The sequence below is a fragment of the Oryx dammah genome, unplaced genomic scaffold, assembly GCF_014754425.2.
Source record: "Oryx dammah isolate SB20612 unplaced genomic scaffold, SCBI_Odam_1.1 HiC_scaffold_17, whole genome shotgun sequence".
In the NCBI taxonomy this organism is placed as follows: Eukaryota; Metazoa; Chordata; class Mammalia; order Artiodactyla; family Bovidae; genus Oryx; species Oryx dammah.
In genome coordinates this window covers 72,406,773-72,427,263 of record NW_024070201.1, presented here as the reverse complement: position 1 = coordinate 72,427,263, position 20,491 = coordinate 72,406,773, and the positions used below count along the sequence as shown (strand labels likewise).

Genomic DNA, 20,491 nt, shown 5'->3' with positions numbered 1-20,491 from the left:
GAGGGGAGGGGGAGGGAGGGGGAGGGGAGGGAGAAGGGGAAGGGAGGGGACGGGGAGTGGGGAGGGACTGGAAACTCCCTCTTTCAATAGAGACCATTATTCACCAACTTAGTCCTTAGCCACAGGACAAGTGCTCCGCCTGGCTATCTCTGGAAACTGGGCAACCCTGGTCCCCGTCTTCCCTTCTAGGTCCCCTCCCTCCCCAGCTCAGAACCAGAAACGACCCACCCACCCACATTTCCAGCTCCTCTTCCTCCTGCTTCCTTCCACAGGTGCCATGTCTAAGCCATCAGAAGGTTCCCTGCCATCCCACCCCCAGGAAGTGCCGTCCTTCACACCTCCAAGGCTCTGTGCTCTGGCCTCTGCCCAAGAGACCCTTTCTGCTGGGAAAAAGTCCTTCCAGGCCCAGGACAAGCAGCCTTGCTACGGCCCAGCCTTCCCTGGTGTTATACAGACAGATCCCATCTTGCCCATCCCCACCACACACAGCCACAGGTCTCAAAACAACTGTTTCCTCCAACAGACACTGCTGTTCTTGTCCACAGGCCCCCTTGAGGGGAAGAGCCGGGACAACAGGAGCGATGCTGACCTCAGTACCCTCAGCACCCGAACTGGGGGATGGAATACAGTAGGTGCTCAGTAAGTGCATGAGGGAATCACACTGACGCATCTTCCGGGCTGCCCCTTCTGGAGCTGGTGTAAAAACTTACAAGGGGGACTTCCTTGTCAGTCCAGTGGTTAAGACTCTGAGCATTGGACTCTGAGTCCAATGCAGGGACAGCAGGTTCGATCCCCACACGCCACCACGGCACGGCCAAAGGACAAAACAAACGAAAAAAAACTACACGGAATTACAAGCACAGGGAGGGCCATGGCAGGCAGGCGGTGGGGAACCGCAGTGTGATCTGTTAACAGCGGGAGAGGAGACGGAATGAATTCATTTCCTCCCTGTAGTAATTTGCCTGTAAATATTCACAAACCTCGCAGTTTCTCTCAGCCTTCCCATTAAAGATAAACGCATAAATAAACCAGCCTACCCAGGGCTTTGCACACAGGCTGCTGTTCCTGTACCCAAGTACCAGGGTGACTATTCAGCTGCTGCAAAGAATCCCAGAAGGTGTCCAGAGTGGGTGACTTGGAGAGCAAGGAGGTGGCTAGGCAGGACTTGGCGCCGGTCACTCCAGAGCTGGAGGAGATTTGCCTGCAAGACCCATGGAGGTGTGGACCCAGCAGGCCAGAGCCCAGAACAGGTGGCCTTATTGGCCTAGGTTTGGTTTGATGAAGTGTCCTCCCCACCTTCCAGCCTGGACCCCAGGGGGAGTTCAGAGGTCACACACAGAAAGCCCTCTGTGCTCCAGGTGGATCCCTTGGTAAGGAGAAAAACAAACGCCTTCTTGAAATGCTAGGGATCCATGACATACAGAGAGGGAGCACCAAGGTCGCAGACAGACCGACTATTGGAGGGTGATGACCTCTGGGCAGGGGGCCCTGTCAGGGCCAAAGTAGGGCCCCTCATAACCTACCCATGGCTCCCTCTTGGTGTACTTCTCTGAGCACTCAAGGAGTGGTAAACACCCGTCAGACAATGGCAGGAAGAAAGAGCAGCTCTTTCCTTCTCCCCAGACTGCCGGTGAAAACTCCTGGGGCACTTAACCTGGACTCACTTAATCAAGTCCTAGAATGACAATGGCAAACCCTTGCATAACACTGGCCTCGACAAGCTCTTTTGCTTTTAATCCTCACGATAACCCTAGGAGGCAGGTCACTACTATCCCCATTTTATAGATGGGAAAACTGAGGCCCAGAAATAGAACCACACAAAAGTCAGGATTCAAACCCGGACATTCTGGTCCTGAACTCTTGCAAAAGGATTAAGGCACAAAGGAGGCAGGACAGCAAAGTAGAAAGAAGCTGGAGGCAGGGTCCCAGGGAAAAAGCATGTGGGACATTTGGGGATAAGAAGGTGTATGTGCCATTAAACAATATATATAGATATGAAGACCCACGTGTGCAGCCCACCCACAATTACCTCACTTCATCTCATCAGCAGCTCTGTGAGGAAAGGTTATTATGCCCAATTCAGAGATGGAGAAACTGAGGTTCACGAAGCTTAATGGTCTTCTTCCAGACAGGAAGTGAGGGCCAGGATTTGAATCCAGACCAACTCACCACCACCATTTCTAGTGGCTTCAGATTCATTTCCTCTACCAGCCAGAGTGACTTGAAGCGAGTCCTTCACGTCACGGACCTCAGTTTCCATATCTGTAAATGGGTCCCTTCCTTAGCCCCAGTCCAGGGCGGCTGGGAAAACCGGATGAGGTGGCGGCAGATGTGAAGGAAGGGCCACTGCATGGCACATAGCCTACGGCACAGGCTCCAAAGCCCCGGTCCTGACTGTACCTAGAAGACTGCCATTTACAACAGCATGCCCCGACGCCCCACAGGATGCTCTGCCAGCAAAGAGATTCAATTATGGTCATTATGGTGCACTTAGGAAAACCAGGGAGCAGGCTAATACATTTCAGAAAGATTTGCAAGAGCAGAGGATGAATCAAAATGAGTTTTCTACTTAACCCTCAGTTAAACAGAAAATCCATTTAACCACAAGGCATCATTCTGTCTTCCCACTCTCCAGTCAATCATTTTTTTTTCCTTTACTGTCTGCCACTTCGATTTATATTTTTATTCCCTGAAGCTGCCTTAGAATGAAAAATAAGTTCACTGAAGGGGAGAAAGATGTCATAAACCTCTGGGGGTCTGCAGCCCTGGACCAGCATCCTCAAACCTTTGCTCCTTCCAGCAGGGCAAAGGTGGGCACACTGCTTATGTCTGTGGTGGCCAGAGAAGCTGATGGGCTCTGGAGGAAGCAGCTCCATGGACCCAAGGGGGAATGCTAATATACATCTCCCACCAGCCCTTCCTTCTCCCTCCGTAAAGCAAACCAAATATCTGCAGTCATTGGCAGCCTCCAGAAAGAGGCTGAGGGAAAGATGTACTCAGAGGGACCACAGGGGATGAATTCATTGACCTCCAAGTGTGCTAAGCCACAGAGCCATGGATATCAGAGTTGTCGGGGAGACACAATAAAAAAGCAGGGATAGATTCAAGTTAGGGAGACTGTTCCCCATAAAATGGGAAAGGAAACATATCACCAGCTAGTTTTCTGTAGCAGTCGATAAAGCAGCCTTGACTACATATGCAACAAGACTCTCCAGGTACACAATTTCCAGGTAAAATCCAAGATGCTCAGTGAAGTCTGAATTTCAGACAAATACCAAAGAATGTTTTAGTTTCTGTTCCAAATAGTCCATGAGACGGATACTGATGGAACATAAGAGCGTAAAGCATTAGTTGGTTAGTCATGTCCGACTCTTCGCAACCCTGTGGATTATAGCCCGCCAGGCTCCTCTGTGCATGGAATTCTCCAGGCAAGAATACTAGAGTGGGTAGCCATTCCCTTCTCCAGGGGGGTTTTCCTGACCCAGGGACTGAACCCCGGTCTCCTGCATTGCAAGTGGATTCTTTACCATCTGAGCACCAAGCGACTCCTACTGATGGGAAACACATTTGCACTCAAAAACGATTCGCTGGCTATCCGACGTTGGAGTTAACCTGGGCACCCTGTAGTGCGATCTGCTAACCTAGCCACCCTTTTCAGGAGGCACGCGTTTAGCATCGAGCACTGGCAGACATCGGAAGCAAGCTGCCGGAACGGGGGCCCCCAGCCCAGTCCTGCCCAGGAAGGAATCCCACGTGGCTATTTTGCAGTGGGACCCGGTGCACAAAGAAAAGCAGGAAGCCAAACTCAGTGAACTTTCTGGAGGCATCTCTGCATCTCTGCCTGAGTGGGAACAAAAGCAGGAAGTGAATGGGCCTCTTGTCCTGAGAGGGGCACTGCCTGAGTTCTCTTCCCTCCATTTCCCAAGCTCTCTCTAATGTTGTTTCACGGCCTGAACAATAACAGTGTGTGCTGGCACGCCCGCCCAGGCACACAAAGCGCTCGAATTTCTTATCTTGGAGAGCAATCGGGTTGTTCTACCAGATTTCAAGCTCGCTGAAGTTATGGACCGGGGATTTTTAATTCCTGTATCCCAGAGGATGCTCAGCAAATGATAAAGGGAAAAAGGAAAGAAGAAAGCGGGGAGAGAGAGAGGACTTGTTGGTACAAATGCCAAGAGCTGGGATATCTGGGCTTGGAAAGGGGCTCCCAGGGCCCAGAGGACCGCCCAGGCTGCAGAAGCTGCTCTGTCACCAGGCCTCCTTGCTCTCTCCCCTGGGTGCGGAGGCCTTGGCAGTCATGGGCTGGGGGGCTATTTGGGGAACAGGCAGCACAAAGCCCAGTCTCAGGTCTGAGACCCTTGTAGCCTCCGCCCCTTCAGAGCTCTGCATTTACCCAGAGCCACCCCCAGCAGGAGGATGCACCGCTAGGAGGAACAGGCCTGGGGAGCTTTTCCTAGGCCAGAGAGCAGATTCCGCACCCTCCTGCTGCACCCTGTCCCCCTCCTATGGGGGACGCGCCTGCCTCCCAGTTCAAGTTCAGTTTAAACAGATGTTGTATCCCTAAGAAGCCAGCACTGTCTTTGAAGCCCGGGAGAAAAATCTCAGCTCTGAAGGGATATTTCCTACCAAGGAGGCTCTCCAGGGAGTCTTGGCAGAAATAAAAACCCAAGGTCCTGGATGCTTATCTCCTGGTATTTATGAGATTGTTCATTAGAACGGCTGTCTTCATGGACTGCTCTGCAGAAAAAGGAAAGGGAAGGAGAGAGGGAGGGGAGGAGGAGAGCAGGGATCCCACTGAGCAGGGCTGGATGCAACTCCAGGGGGGATGTCGGCTCATATCCACCAGGGCAAACTGTCACTCCATGGAGGCAGCTTTCTGCGTCTGGCTCTCTGTTATGCTAGACTGTACATAGATGTGCTCAGACCCAGGGTGGCCTTTAGGAATTAGTGCCTGGGGTCGCATGGAGTCAGATACGACTGAAGCGATTTAGCAGCAGCAGCAGCAGCAGCCAACCTACTCAGGGTCCTCCTCAGTGTGTACAGGACCCCTGCAAGGCCTTTCTGCACCTATTTCCACCTGGAAACTCGCTGGCCACAGAGCAGGGCCCATCCACAGCATCACCTCTTCAGAGTCCTCCGCCGGCCTCCCCTCCACTGCTGAGGACAAGAGGCCCATTCGTTTCCTGCAATATCTCCCAAGGGCCGGGTGGTAGGGGCAGTCTGCACAAGGTGTAGCCAATAGGGGATGAATTGTCTGCAGGAAAATTTAAAACAAACATAAACCCAGCTAAAAGCTGACAATGCTAAACAACGTCAATGATAAAACGTACTGCCTTGAACAAAAACAATCTTGTTGTTCCAAGTTCTAAACAACTGCTGTAATCACGACTGAATTTTAATAATATGTGTGGAAGCTCCACATAAGCACATTTTTATTACTTGACCTTTCATAAATATTGTGCTTACATGGATGTGAGCTCAGAGAACAACCTCTGGTACAGCAGACCCCAACACGAGCCGATTCTGCGGCACACGTTCATTGTGAGAAAAAGGATGCAGAGCCGAGCGAGTTCTGTCTGTACGGGGTGGTTCCAGGACTAGTACTCTGCACTAGTTCTCTTTGCACCGGCTCCTTTGATACTAGATATTCTCACAGATGCCAGATCTTCAAGTCTTCAATAGTAGACTTGAACTAGGCAATGACAGGGCGGTGGCTGCAAGGACATTGAAAGAGATTATTGCCAAGGCAGCCACCTCTGTTCATTCTCCCAGTCTTGCGGGGTTCACGCTTTTGGAACTTCCTTTGTGCAATTTCTTTTCTTTTTTCAAAAAATCCATTAATTTAATTAAAAAGTATGAACTCATTACTTCTCCCCCCGCTTTCTTTTGGTGCTGTAACGTTTGTTGACTGGTATGGTTCTGTATATAAAGTCCACGGAAAGGAACATTTCGCTTTTTCTGGCCATTATTAGAATTGGCTTTATTTCATCACTATTACTGAAAATAATTTTGTTGTACAGAGATGACAGGGGTTAAAAGCCATCTTCCCTGGGTGTTGCATATCCTAGATACCTCATCCGGCTGCCCCATTCTAGCTTATGTCGACACAGCACCGGTAGTTGAACAGCGCTCGCCTTGAGGGCAAGCTAAGCCTGGGCTTGCTCTCGCAGCTGGCTCCTCTTCCACAACAGTTCCCTGAACAATGCAAAACTAAGATCTGTTCGCCCTGGTGTCCCAGCTGGGCCGCCCTCTGGGCTGCTCTGGGTAGCGGGCACCTTCTACAGGTTCTCCAAGACCCTGCAACTGCTCCATCATCTTCTCCATCTACACTCCCCCCGAGGGGGTCTCATTAGGGGTGAAGGCTGGAAATACTCTGTCAGCTGATGGGTCCCAGACTTGTCTCTCCAGCACAGACCTCACCCCTGAACTCCAGGTATATACCTTCATTCATGTTTTTGCCACCTCCATTTGGATGGATCAATGTCCCACCTTAAAATGGCTCAAAAGAGACCTCGGTATGGACGTGCCCCTCATCCTTCACCAAAGCCCAGCCACCCAGGCTCCTCCATTTACAGGCACAAAACGCTAGTCATCCGTGACGCCTCTGTTCCTCTTCCTCCTCATCAGTGAGTGTGTCAGCTCTACTTTCCAAACAGATGATGAATGATTTGGCTTCAAAGCACCTCCACCACCCTTTCGTCCTTCCAAATCACCTCATCTCTGGCCTGGATCAGTCTCTACCCCAGTCTCCTTGTCGCCTATAATCTGTCCTCTATTCCGCAGTCAGAGTGATCTTGGTAAAATGTATTATTTTCTTGGGTCCTGTCTCCTCCTTGTACACTGGCTTCCCATCACATTTAGAATCCAAATCCACAGTCCTCACCTGACTGGCAGCTCCCTCCTGGCCTACCCCCTCTCCTTACTTCCCTCGCTCTATCACTGGGGCCTCCTTGCTGATCCTCCAACGTGCCAGCTGCCGTTGTGGCCCTTACTCTTGCTGTTCCCTTCACCAGGAAGCTCTTCCCACAGATGAAGTCCAGGCTCACTCCTCACTGCCTGCAAGTCTATGTTCAAATCACATCTGATCGGGATGCCTTATCCGAAATAGCACATCCCTGGCCCCTCCCTTTCTCTTCCTGCCTGTAATACTGTCTGACACTCAGTTCATTTGTCTGATCTCTGTCTCCTCCAACTAGAGTCCAAGCTCCATGAGGGCAAGGACTTTGCTGTTTTGTTCACAATACTACATTCCTAGCATATAAAGCAGAACCTGGTACGTACAGACCAGGGGCTCAACAGTATTTACTGAATCAATGAAGTGGACTTACATTTAACATCTTCCCTCAGACTAACTCTGGGTAAAGCATTGCTATCGTCACACCCATTTTGCAGATGTGGAAACTGAGACTCAAAGAATGGGAGGGACTTAGCCTCAAGACCCCTCAGATCCATGTCAGTTAGTGACACATCCATGATTAAAACACAGGCTTCAAAGAAGAGAAAATCAATACAGCAAATCAACAAAATCAAAAGCTGGTTCTTCGAGAAAACTGGCAAAAATGAAAAAACCTCTAGCCAGGCTAAGAAAAAAAGAGAGAAAATACAAATTATTAATATCAGAAATGAAAGAGAGGACATCACTATAGTTTCTACAAACATGAAAAGGGAAATAAAAGAATACTGTGAATGATTCTTTGCCCATAAATTTGATAACCTAGATGAAACAGACCAATTTCTTGAAAGACACAATCTGCCAAAAATCCTACAAAAAGAAATATGCAATCTGAATAGGCCTGTACCTATTAAACATTTTGAATCAATAATTAATAACCTGTCAAAAAAAGAAAACATTAGGCACACATGGGTTCACTGGTGAATTCTACCAAACATTTAAGGAGGAATGTATCAATTCACAACAATCTCTTCCAGAAAATACTAGCAGAGAAAATACGTTCTGACTCATTCTATGAGACCAATATTAACCTAATACCAAAAGTGAAAACAGGGCTTCCCTGATAGCTCAGTAGGTAAAGAATCTGCCCGCAATGCAGGAGACCCTGGTTCAATTCCTGGGTCAGAAAGATCCGCTGGAGAAGGGATAGGCTACCCACTCCAGTATTCTTGGACTTCCCTTGTGGCTCAGCTGGTATAGAATCTGCCTGCAATGTGGGAGACCTGGGTTCGATCCCTGTGTTGAGAAGATCCCTTGGAGAAGGGAAAGGTTATCCACTCCAGTATTCTGGCCTGGAGAATTCTTTGGACTGCATAGTCCATGGGGTTGCAAAGAGTCAGATATGACTGAGTGACTTTTGAGTTTCTCTGGTGCTCAAATGGTAAAGAATCTGCCTGCAATGAGGGAGACTTGGGTTTGATCCCTGCGTTGGGAAGAACCCCTGGAGAAGGAAATGGTAACTGACTTCAGTATTCTTGCTAGAGAATCCCCATAGACAGAGGAGCCTGGTGGACTACAGTCCATGAGGTCGCAAAAAGCTGGACATGACTGAAGCAACTTGGCATGGCAAAACTGAAAAAGACATTACAAGAAAACTATAGACAAATATCTCACAAACATACACATAAAAATCTTCAATAAAATATGAACAAATAGAATTGAAAAAAGTATAAAAAGAATTATACGATATGGCCAAGTGGGATTTATCCCAGATATACAAGGCTGGTTCAATATTCAAAAACCAGCTAAAGTAATCCATTATATCAATTGGCTAAAGAAGAGACATCACATGATCACATTAATAGATATAAAAATAGCATGACAAAATCCAATACCCATTCATGATAAAACTCTCAGAAGACTAGAGAAATAGAGGGAAATTTTATCAATTTGATAAGGAATGTCTATAAAACCCCATATCTAACATCATCCTTAATGGTGAAAAGCTAGAAATGCTCCCATTGAGAAATGAGGAAAGTACATCCCTTCTCACCATTGCTTTTCAATATTGTACTGGAAGTTCTAGCTAGTGCAATAAGACATAGGCTTTTTTGTTTTCATGTATTAGGAAGGAAACTTTTCTACTTTCTATGGGTATTTAAATTTTACAGATTGGGAAGGAAAGAATAAAATTGTCTTTGTTCACATATGACATGATTGTCTATCTTTAAAATTTGAAAAAACTGACCGAAAACTGCTTGGAACTCATAAGTATTTATAGTAAAGTGAGGTTGCAGGATACAAGCTTAGTATATAAAAGTCCATTGCTTCCCTATACACAAGCAGTGAACAAGTGGAATTTGAAATTTTTTTAAAAAGGTATACATTTCCATTGGCAGCAAAAGAAATGAACTACTTAGGTATAGTTCTAACAAAATATGTAAAGGATCTATATGAGGAAAACTACAAAACTATGATGAGAGACATCAAAGAAGAAACTAAATGATTAGAGAGATATTCCATGTTCATGGATAGGAAGACTCAGTATCGTCAAGATGTCAGTTCTTCCCAATTTGATCTATAGATTCAATACAACCTCAGGGAAAACTCCAGAAAGTTGTTTTGTGGATACCTGCAAACTGATTTTAAAGTCTCATAAAGAAGCAAAAGACCCAGAATAGCCAACATTACAATGAAGGAGAACAAAGTCATAAGACTGGCACTACTGCCTTCAAGACTTATAAGCTACAGTAATCAAAACAGTGTGGTCCTGGCAAAACAGTGAACACATAAACCAATGGAAAAGAATAAAGAGCAGAAACAGACCCACACAAATACAGCAAATGGATCTCTGACAAAGAAGCAAAAGGAATACAGTGGAGAAGTAGTCTTTTCAACAAATGGTGCTGGAACAACTGAATATCCACAAGCAAAATATATACATACATACACGTACACATACATATAGACACAGATCTTATAACTATCCCAAAAATTAACTCAAAATGGATCACAGACCTAAACATAAAATACAGAACTATGAGACTCCTAAAAGATAACACAGGAGAAAGATCTACATGACTTTGGGTATAGCAATGACTTTTCAGATACAGCATCATAATCCATGAAAGAAATAATTGATAAGCTAGACTTGATTAAAAGTTTAAAATTCTGTTCTCTGAAAGACATTGTCAAGAGAACAAGAAGTCACAGACTGGAAGAAAATGTTTACAAAAGATGCATAGATAAAGAATTATTACCCAAAATATACAAAGAACTTGTAAATTCATAAACTTGCTTTGTTGTAAAACCAAACAATAAGTAAACAAATAACCCAATTTAAAAATGGCAAAAGACCTGAACAGACAGCTCACCAAAGATCCACAGATGGAAAATAAGCATATAAAAAGATGCTTTACACCATATGTGATCAGAGAAGTACAAACTGAAACAAAATTGGATATTGCTATACACCTGTAAAAATGGCCAAAATCCAAAACACTGACACCAAATGCTGACAAAGATGTGAAACAACAACTCTCATCCACTGGTGTTTGGAAGGCAAACTAGTACAGCCACTTTGGAAGACAGCTTGGCAGTTTCCCACAAACTTAAGCAAACTTTTACCGTATAATCCAGCAGTGGTGCTTCTTAGCATTTACTCAAATGGGTTGAAAATTTACGTCCACACCAGAACCTGCAGAAGTTTTACAGTAGCTTTACTCATAATTGCCAAAACTCGAAAGCAAACAACATATCTTCCAGTTGTGCTGTGCTTAGTCACATAGTCATATTCGACTCTTTGCGACTCAGTGGATTGCAGCCCACCAGGCTCTTCTGTTCATGGGGATTCTCCAGGCAAGAATACTGGAGTGGGTTGCCATGCCCTCCTCCAGGGGATCTTCCCCACCCAGGGATCGAATCCAGGTCTCCTGCATTGCAGGCAGATTCTTTACTGTCTGAGCCACCAGGGAAGCCCGATATCCTTCAGTAGATGATGGATAAATAAACTGTAATACAACCAGACAATGGAATACTATTCAGTGCTAAAAAGAAATGAACTTAGCAGAATTATTGGCAATGGCTAAAATGTGGATGCACTCCAAGGGTCCATCAGCAGATGACTGGATTAGCAAAATGTGGTTTACACATACAGAGGAATATTGCTCAACTTTAAAAAGGAGGGAAATTCTGTCATACACTACAACATGGACAAACCTTGGGGACATTACACTAAGTGAAATAAGCCATTATAAAAATAATAATAATGGATGATTCCACTTATATAAGGCACTTAAAGAAGTTAAAATCACAGCAACAGGAAAGATGAATGGGGTTTGCCAGAGGCTGGGAGGAGAAGGGAATAGGAAATTATTGTTTAATGTTTATTTTTACAAGATGAAAAGCATTCTGGAGATGGATGGTGGGGATGGTTGCACAACAATTTTAAATGCACTTAATATCACTGAACTGTGCACTTCAAATGGTTAAAACATTAAATTCTGTTATATATATTTCACCACAATAAAAAATAGGGGAAAAAAAGAAGTTGAACTATCAAAACATGAAAAGACATGGAAGAACCTTAAACGTACATTACTAAGTGAAAGAAGTCAATCTGAAAAGGCTCCATATGTATGATTCCAACTCTATGACATGCAGGAAAAAGGCAAAACTACAGAGATGGTAAAAAGATCAGAGGTTTCCAGGGTTTAGTAGTGGGGGAAGGATGCATTGGTGGAGCACAGAGGATTTTTAGGGCAGTGAAACTACTTTGTATGATACTGTGATGGTGGATACATCATTATCCATTTGTCAAAACCCATAAAATGAATATACAACACCAACAGAGAACCACAGCATAAACTATGGGCTTTGGGTGATAACGATGTGTCAGTGTAGGTTCCTCAACTGTAATGTATGTACTACCGGTGTGGGATGTCAGTAGTGGGGGTGGCTGCATGTGTGTGTAGGAATGTACAGAGACAGAGAGAATATGAGAATTCTCTGCACTTTCCCCTCAATTTTGCTATGAATCTAAAACTGCTCTAGAAAACAAAGTGTACTTTAAAAGAGAAAACAGCTTCAGAGTCCAGACCCCACTCTCCTGGCTCCATCCCATAACACAGCCCTGCTCGTGGTCCAGAAAAGGAAGACATCGTGGCAAACCCCAAAGCACAGGGAATGTCTCCATTCACATCTTCTCACATCAACAGCTCTGGGCAGATAATATACTACCATGGCCACCAAAGGAGCACTGCCGGCTGATTTGGGCTTTTTTCTTTATTTGTAGGCTGTTAATTAACATACATTAGTTTACACGTGTTTTTTTTTTTTTTTTTTAATTATTTTTGGTAGTGCTGGGTCTTCTTTGCTGTGCACAGGCTTTCTCTAGTTGCGGCGAGTGGGGGCTGCTCTCTGCTGCGGTGCATGGGCTTCTGATTGCGATAGCTTCTCTTGCTGTAGAGCACCGGCTCTAGGGTGTGCAGGCTTCAGTAGCTGCCGCATGTTGAGCTCAGTAGTTGCAACTCCTGGGTTCTAGAGCACAGGCTCAGTAGCTGTGGGGCACAGGCTTAGTTGTTCCGCGCCATGTGGGATCTTCCCGGATCAGGGATCGAGCCCATGTCTCCTGCGTTGGCAGGTGTACTCTTTACCACTGAGCTACCAGGGAAGCCCTAGTTTACACTGTTAACCAATAAAAACGGTGGCTGATGCAGCAGGATGATCACCAGTCCAGGTCAGAAGACCTGCAGACTAAGGCCATCTCCTTCCATAGCTCTGTGGCTTTGGGCAAGGCATTTCCCCTCTGTGATGCTGAAACGCATCTGAAAATAAATACTCCCTCCCTCTTTGCCACATCTTGCTATTTGAAAGTTCTTCAGCTGTGATTCATAGTGTGGATATATGTCATTTCTTTAAAAAAAAATAAAACCTTTTAAGGGCATGTTATGCTCATTTTTGCTACATGAACAGAAAAGTAATACTTTGCTTTATTTTTAGATGAGGAAGTTTAGACTTATTATTAACTATCCACGACGTGAAGGAGTGGTCACCCCGCAGAGTGAAGGGTCGGTCTGGCCTTGTTCTCACAGCCAACCAGGTCAGGGAGAGAGGACATTTCAGAGGGAAAAACACAGGGACAATGTGTGTGTGGTCCTGGGATGAACTTGTGCAAATTTTAAACAACTTGAAAAAGAAAAGAAAGGAAAGGTTTGGTATGGACAATACCCTGGAGGGCAGAGAAGGACCAGGTTACTGCCATGAGTCACAGGCAGATGAGCTGGACTGGGACTCAGGTCTTCCTCCAAATCACACTAGGGTTGGGTAAGAGGTTAGTCAGGCTCACCTGGACCACTGTCTTCTGTTTGGCATCTCTGAAGCCTTTCCAGAATCAAGGAAAATCAGGATATCTCCCTCATTAACCTCTTTCAACCCTATCATGGCCTCTTCACTTCAGTGACTGAAGCTTTAGTTCAGGGTTACATCTTCTCTGCCCTGGATCATCCTGGCAGGCTCCCAACCAGCCTCCCTGACTGTGCTTTATCTTCCTTAAAACACCAGTAGTGCATAGTCATAGCTGTACATGGGAATTACCTGGGGAGTTTTAAAATATACTAATACTCTTCTTAAAATTTACACATAAAGCTACAGTAATCAAAACAGCATGGTAACAGCATAAGGATAGGCATATAGACCGGCGGACAGCAAGGAGACCAAACGAGTCCATCCTAAATGAAATCAACCTTGAATATTCATTGGGCGGACTGATGCTGAAGCTGAAGCTCCAATACTTTGGCCACCTGAACTGAAGAGCTGACTCACTGGAAAAGACTCTGATGCTGGGAGAGATTGAGGGCAGGAGGAAAAGGGGATGACAGAGAATCAGATGGTTGGATGGCATCACTGACTCAATGGACATGAGTCTGAGCAAATTCCAGGAGACAGTGAAGGACAGGGAAGCCTGGTGTATTGCGGTCCATGGGGTCACAAAGAGTTGGACAAGACTTATACACTAAACAACAACAAATAGATTAGTGGGATAGAATTGAGAGTTCAGAAACAAACCTAGACACCTATGGCCAATGAACTTTCAACAAGGGTGCCAAGACTATGAATGGGGGAAAACAGTCTCTTCAATGGTAGTCCAAGGATATTCAAGTGCCAAAGAATGAAGTTGGACTCCTACCTCAAACCATATATAAAAATGAACTCAAAATGAATCGATGGCCTAAATTTAAGAGCTAAGGTCTTAAAACTCTCAGAAGAAAACACGGAGGTGAATCTTTATTAGTTTGGATTTGGCAACGGAGTCTTAGACATGACACCAAAAGCACAAGCAACAAGAGGGAGAATAGATAAGTGGGTAGAGGCTCTAGGCGGTGGCAGCCAGGCCTTCTTCACCACCACCCACCACCCACCAGCCACCCGCTTCCTGCTGGGAGATCTCAGCAGGAGGATGACCTGGAGGCTTCCAGGAAGCTGCCTTCACTCATTTGCGCAGCCTGCTGTAAAGGGCTGGCTGGGGAGATAACAACATCAAGGGACTCCCCATTCTTCCTGGGTGTAGAACACAGGAGCAGTGCCACTGTGCGTGCCTGCCACGGTGTGTCACTGCGGGCATGCAGGGCGCTCTTAAGCCGCGTGGGGACCACCATGAACGCCATGGGGTGATGATGTGAGTCCGGGGGGTGCCTCATGAACGTTTTAGGTGCCTCTGTGGGCACAGCGGGGAGCCGCCGTAGTATTAGCTGGAGTCCCTGAGGACACACACAGTGTGCCTCTGGAAATGTGCACGAGTGCCTTTGAGGGGACTGTGGGTGCTGTGGGGTGCTGTGGCAAACACTCTCTTTAGGGCAGGAACCCTGGGCTTGGGTCCTAACCTTGCTGCTTTTTAGAGGTGAACCCTAGAATAATTTACCACTTTCCAAAATCCCAACTGTCCCTAAAAAGAGTTTACTAATCGCTGCCTCTCGGGAGGTGGGAAGGATCCGTGATTACCTCCAGAGAGGGTCCAGGAAAGATCACTGGGAGTCAAACATAAACCACGGAATTAAGGCTCAGGAAGAACTGTTCACACCCGACATGGCCTCACGACCCAGGAGTGTCAGAACAGAGAGCTGACACACCCAGGCGCTTCCTCTCCGGCCGTTCTTAGACCACGTACAGAGAGAGGTATGTGTCTCCAGGGCGACCCCACTGTGCGCTCACAAACACCCAGCTTTCTCGTGTCAAGAGCCCAAGCCTCTTCACAGAGGTCACCTCAGAAGGCCACCCACACATTCCAGGGAGCGACCCTCGTTCAAAGCAAACAGGAGCATCGCGCTGGCGATTTGCTGGCCCTTACAACCACCCAGTGGGGGTGCGTGCTATTTGCCCACTTAATAGATAAGAAAACTGAGATCATTCTGGGTGATCAAAGCACTCGTCTGGAGTCAAACGGCTACTGAAGGGCGGAGCTGGGACTCAGCCTCCGTCAGTCTGGCTATGAGAGGCTGGCAAACATTTCCCACAACAGTGCACGCCTGTTTGCCCGTAGCTGATGGTCATCTTTACGTGCTCCCTGTGACTATAACATTTCTGTTTCCTGATTAACAACAGAGGCCAGGCGAGATCACTGCTGTCTCAGCAGCCTTGCTGATGGTAAACCAAGATCAACAGCCTCCTTACTGTTTTTCTTTCTGTACTTCAAGAGACTCTTTCCTCTTACCCAAGCCCCAAGGCTTCCCCTGATGGAGAAACATCCCTTAAAGAAAGATCCTGAGGAAGTTAAGCTATTTCTGACTCACTTCAGCGCCTTCCCCTGATTAAGAAAATCAGGCAGGAATCCAGCCTCTGATAAGGTGATTGCTTCCTGCGGGGATCAGGAGGTTTACACAGACTATTATGGCTGAGGTGGCCGGTGGAGCCCAGGGAGCTGCAGGCAGATGCTCTGAGGGCTCCAGAGAAGGCCCCCCCCCACCGATTCCTGGCCTCAGTGCTCCTCTGCGTTGCCCACTTGGGTGGCCCTTGACCTGGTCCTGCTTTATCTGCTGCTAGGACCTGGCCACCCTGCCTCGGATTTCAACCTAAAATAACCCCAGCCAGCCAGGAGGCACACTCCACCGTTGACAGGACGAGCTTGGAAACTGGTGGAATATCAGATTAGTGACTCCAAAAGTGACCAAGTACAAACCCAGCCACGGGCACCAGAAAACCAAGAGTGGCAGAGATTTTAACAAGAACCCAAACTTAAAAAAAAAAAAAATTGTTAAAAAGATGTTCGTGTCTTTTTCAAGAAATGAAGTTCAGAGATGTGATTTGGTTTCAGGGAAATTTTTTTACCTTAAGATTCAAGTCATAGAACCGGTAAGTAAAATGCACAAGAATGGTTGGGTAGTTCAGGGAGGTGCTTCAAATTCAGCCACACAGTGCTGTGTGACCTTGAGCGAGTCACTTAACTTCTCTGAGACCTGGTTTTCTCTTTCCTAAGATGGAGGTGACAGTAGGGCTGTTGGTACAGGAACGGCAACTTAACCCTGCACTTGGCATGGAGAAGCTTCAGTCAAGGTTAGTGAGTCTGACTCTTCTGATTAGTGGTGCCTCAAACACAGTTCCATCTACATCTCTGTGGTCTGCACCCGTGCTCTTTCCCCTGAGGGTCTGCGTCATCCTTTACTCAAGACAGGCAATCAGCTCTCTCAGAGCTTTCCAATCCCCTCTCCTCGCCACAGACTTGACCAAACCTCTGCCTCCCTGCCGCTCCCCCCACCCCAATACCACCACCTGTCCCTTCCTCTAGCTCAGCCCTGGTCTTGGGACCTCAGCAACCGGGGACGTGTGGTTGGAACAGAGATTTGAGTCACTGCTGCCCCATTTTTACAGACGAGGAAATGAGGCACAGACTGAGAGCCAGAAGCCAAACATCCTGGCTCCTCATTCAGGAACCTTCAGGGAAAAAATGAGGCGACCCGGCCTCTCACCAGACCTGGGATGGTGAGCAGCCCAAGAAGCTTCCAGAACCCAAGAAGCAGACCAAGGCTTTTCCATTCCCAAGTCCATCGTGGAATGTGATGACTGACCCTAGTACTTGTGGATTTAAACTTTATCCAAAAAAAAGAGTCTTGGAATGGGGGAGGGGAGGAGGGGAGAGACAGGGGTGGAAATCACCCTAGGAAGGTATTTCCTTCCCACAATCCCAAGATTATGGTGGGTGCGGGGGAGGGGTGTGGGGGAGGGGAGGTGTGGGGTAGGGGGGTGTGGGGGAGAGGTGTGGAGGAGGTGTTGGGGAGGGGCATGTGGAGGAGGGGAGGGAGGGGTCCTTGACAGAGGTGGGACCCTCTGTGAGCCTCCAGGAACTCTGCTTTCCCCTAGATGGCTCACTTCCTCCAGCCCTTCAACCCTTACCTCCTGGGCTGTCTCAGGACCAACCCTGACCTTCCGCCCCACAGTGGGGCAGCACCCAGTCTGGTGAGATTCCCCCTTCAGCGTCAGCCTCCTTCTCCTCATCCCTCACCCCTCACCTTTGCTCCCATCATGGAGCAAACATCTGGGGGTGAGGACAAGAGGAAAGCCGCCCTTCGCCTGCCCTGCAGCCTCCAGCACGAACTGAGAGCTTTCTCACTCAGTCACAGAGGGTCTGGGAGCAGGGAGAGGAGAGAAGATTCGATCCTCTTATTTGAATAAGTAGAGATCCACGCCTCCAGGGCACCAACCGTACCTTTTTCAACTGGTGTCTTCTGTCTGGGGTGTCAAGATTCTCCTGAGGTCTCTTTCCGATGGTGGCTTCAGGATAAATTCTAGAAGGAGGACAGAGAGAAATACATTTTAAAAGGCTAAGGGGGCCTTCTCTGGTGGCTCAGGGGTAAAGAATCTGTCTGTCAATGCAGGAGACATGGGTTCGATCCCTGATCCGGGAAGATCCCATGCACCACGACTACTGAGCCCACACGCCTCGACCACTGAAGCCCGTGTGTCCTGGAGCTGGTGGTCCATACCAGACAAGCCGCCACAATGAGAAGCCCGCACACCACAATCAGACAGTGGCCTCCACTCGCCCCACCTGGAGAAACGCCCACGCAGCAACGAAGACCCAGCACCGCCAAAAATAAACAAATAAGGCAAAGGATGGGGGGCACGTGGCTTCTGGTTGCCACGTCGCTTAGATGTTCACCCACTCTCTCCTCCCATCTCTGCGGGAGGTGATACAGAAGCCAGACAGGGCCCAGCAAGACAGAAGCAAGCACCCAGACCCACCAAGGGTCCCAGGATGGCGTCCCCAGTGCCTAGGGCCCAGGGTGGATTTTCAGTCTTCTAAAATAACCCCAGGAGCCTGTACAACGGCCCTGTGATGACACGGAGCGGGCTGATCACAGCACCACACTGCGTCTCTTTGCTTCTAGCTAGAATGTTATCAACTTGGTGTGGGGACTCCACTTTCCTCAGGCGAAGTAAAGGCTCTCTGAGTCATCTTGAAAATGTGAAAGCGAATTAATCATTGCTTAATGAATGCAGGCTCTAGGGCAGACCCACACTGTCAAGATCTGGTCTTTAGACACAGGTAAGTAGGAGGCAGAGAACACTCTGATGGTGAGAAAAACAACTCAGCTCCAGAGCCCAGGACCCAGAAATCCAGCCTCTCCCCACACCCCCCACCTCCTCTCTGTCAGTTTCACAAAGAGTTCAAAGGTTACTGGAGAAGGATCAAATTCACTGCGTCCAGGCTGCATACCTGTTATCCAAGGCTTAGGCCGGTTCCAGGGGATCAGCTCATTCACATGCCCAGCTGAGCAAAAGACACAGCTGAGCAGAAACAGGGAGGCCCGGGGGCCCCCATCCCTACCTTCCAATGACCCGGCCGCACAGAAGCCCCAATTAAATTTCATGTTGCCTCAAATAATAATGACAACAATCCCAATGCCCTCAACAATCTCGTGAGAAAGTATGGCCCCGTTAGGAATGAGGACCACGATGAATTCTGAGGCGTTAACTTGCCCATATGGCCATCCTGCTGAAAAGGGACAGACCCGGGACGACACTCAGGGGAGTCAAGTCTTTGAAACTGCCCTGTCCATGGTGGGGGAGGCCTAGTTCAAGGAGAGCAATGAGTTCAAGGTCTGTCCTGTAGGTCCCAGCACCAGCACACCCTATGCATAAAAGAAGTTCTCGGAACTCCCTGCTAACTGATGGGGAACAAGGCTTGGCTGGAGGACATGACCTCGTTTTATTTGGCTACCTAATTTGGCTATTTATTTGGATGCCTCAGACATCCACCCAAGTGGTGTCAGCCCAGGGGGCCTCGAATGTCATGGGCCAGACTAAAGATACAGTCAGAGAAATTCATGATACATATACATGTAACAGATACACCTACAGTCATACCCGTCTCCATATACATCCATACACATATGGATAAGGATGTATATGTACATAATTTTCATTTTTAACTACAAAAGTGCAAGTTTTTCCATACTCATTTATCCTGTTTAACAGATAGACTCACTGTGCAATCTCTGTGATATGACCTTCCAGGCTATAGTCCGTGTAATCACATATGTGTGTGCGTGCATGCTAAGCCGTTTCAGTCATGTCTGACTCTTAGTGACCCCATGGACTGTAGCCCACCAGGCTCCTCTGTCCATGGGATTCTCCAGGCAAGAATACTGGAGTGGGCTGCCATGCCCTCGTCCAGGGGACCTTCCCCACCCAGGGATCGAACCTGCGTCTCTTATGTCTCCTGCGCTGGCAGACAGGTTCTTCACCACTAGCAACCGTATTTGTGTACATGTGTGGATAAGCATGTACCCATGGTGGCCCACATGCAGACCGCGGGATCTTCGCATGTTATACAACCCCAGCTCTCTGTGAGACCATGTCCACCGCTGCAAGAGAGCACACAGGCATCTTCTGGAGTCTTCTTCACAGTTGCACAGTATCCGTGGTAGGTGTGGACCACCATCCCTCACCTCGCCCACCAGGCATATGTGAGTATTTCGATTTCTGGCTGTTACCACCGTGTGGCCATGGTCCCCTTGATGCACTCATTTCTGTGTGGATGCTTTCAAGCACTTTCAAAGCCTGGATGCCTCGAAGGTGGACGGCCAGGCAGAGGCTCTGCAAACATCACGTTTGACAAACTGCGTTCTCCCTATTGTTGTTGTTGTTTAGTCACTGAGTCGTGTCTGACTCTTTTGCGACCCCATGGACTGTAGCCCGCCAGGCTCCTCTGTCCATGGGATTTCCCAGGCAAGAATACTGGAGTGATTTGCCATTTCCTTCTCCAGGGGATCTTCCCAACCCAGGGGTCAAACCCAAGTCTCCTGCACTGGCAGGCGAATTCTTTCATGCTGAGCCACCAGGGAAGCCCCACAATACTGGATTAACTCCCTTCAAATAGCAGGGCAGGAGCCCCTTTGCTTGAATGCAAACTTGAACTCAGAGTTGCTTTTCTGCTCACCTCCCGGTGGCCTGGGAGGTCGTGTTCCCTGGATGAGGCAGGAGTTTATTTCTTGGCTTACGTAGCTGTCCACTGTTCCACTTCCCCGGAGCATCTCTATGTTCCTGGCCCACCTGAGCCCAGGAACTACATTTACAGGCTCAGAACTGATAATGAGCTTTGATGAG

The 20,491-nt window shown here is 47.7% G+C and overlaps 1 protein-coding gene across 5 annotated transcripts in view; it reads right to left on the bottom strand.

The window, feature by feature from the left end:
• The window catches only part of TSPAN18 (tetraspanin 18), a 204,526-nt gene that overhangs the window by 147,156 nt on the left and 36,879 nt on the right, over positions 1-20,491 (bottom strand). For 4 of the 5 annotated variants that reach the window (XM_040259068.1, XM_040259064.1, XM_040259065.1 and 1 more), the window contains exon 2: positions 17,589-17,667. The exons of the other annotated variant lie outside the window; for it this stretch is intronic. The gene's annotated coding sequence lies outside the window, so the exon portion shown is untranslated. The remainder of the gene's footprint in view (positions 1-17,588; positions 17,668-20,491) is intronic. 5 annotated transcript variants of the gene reach the window in all.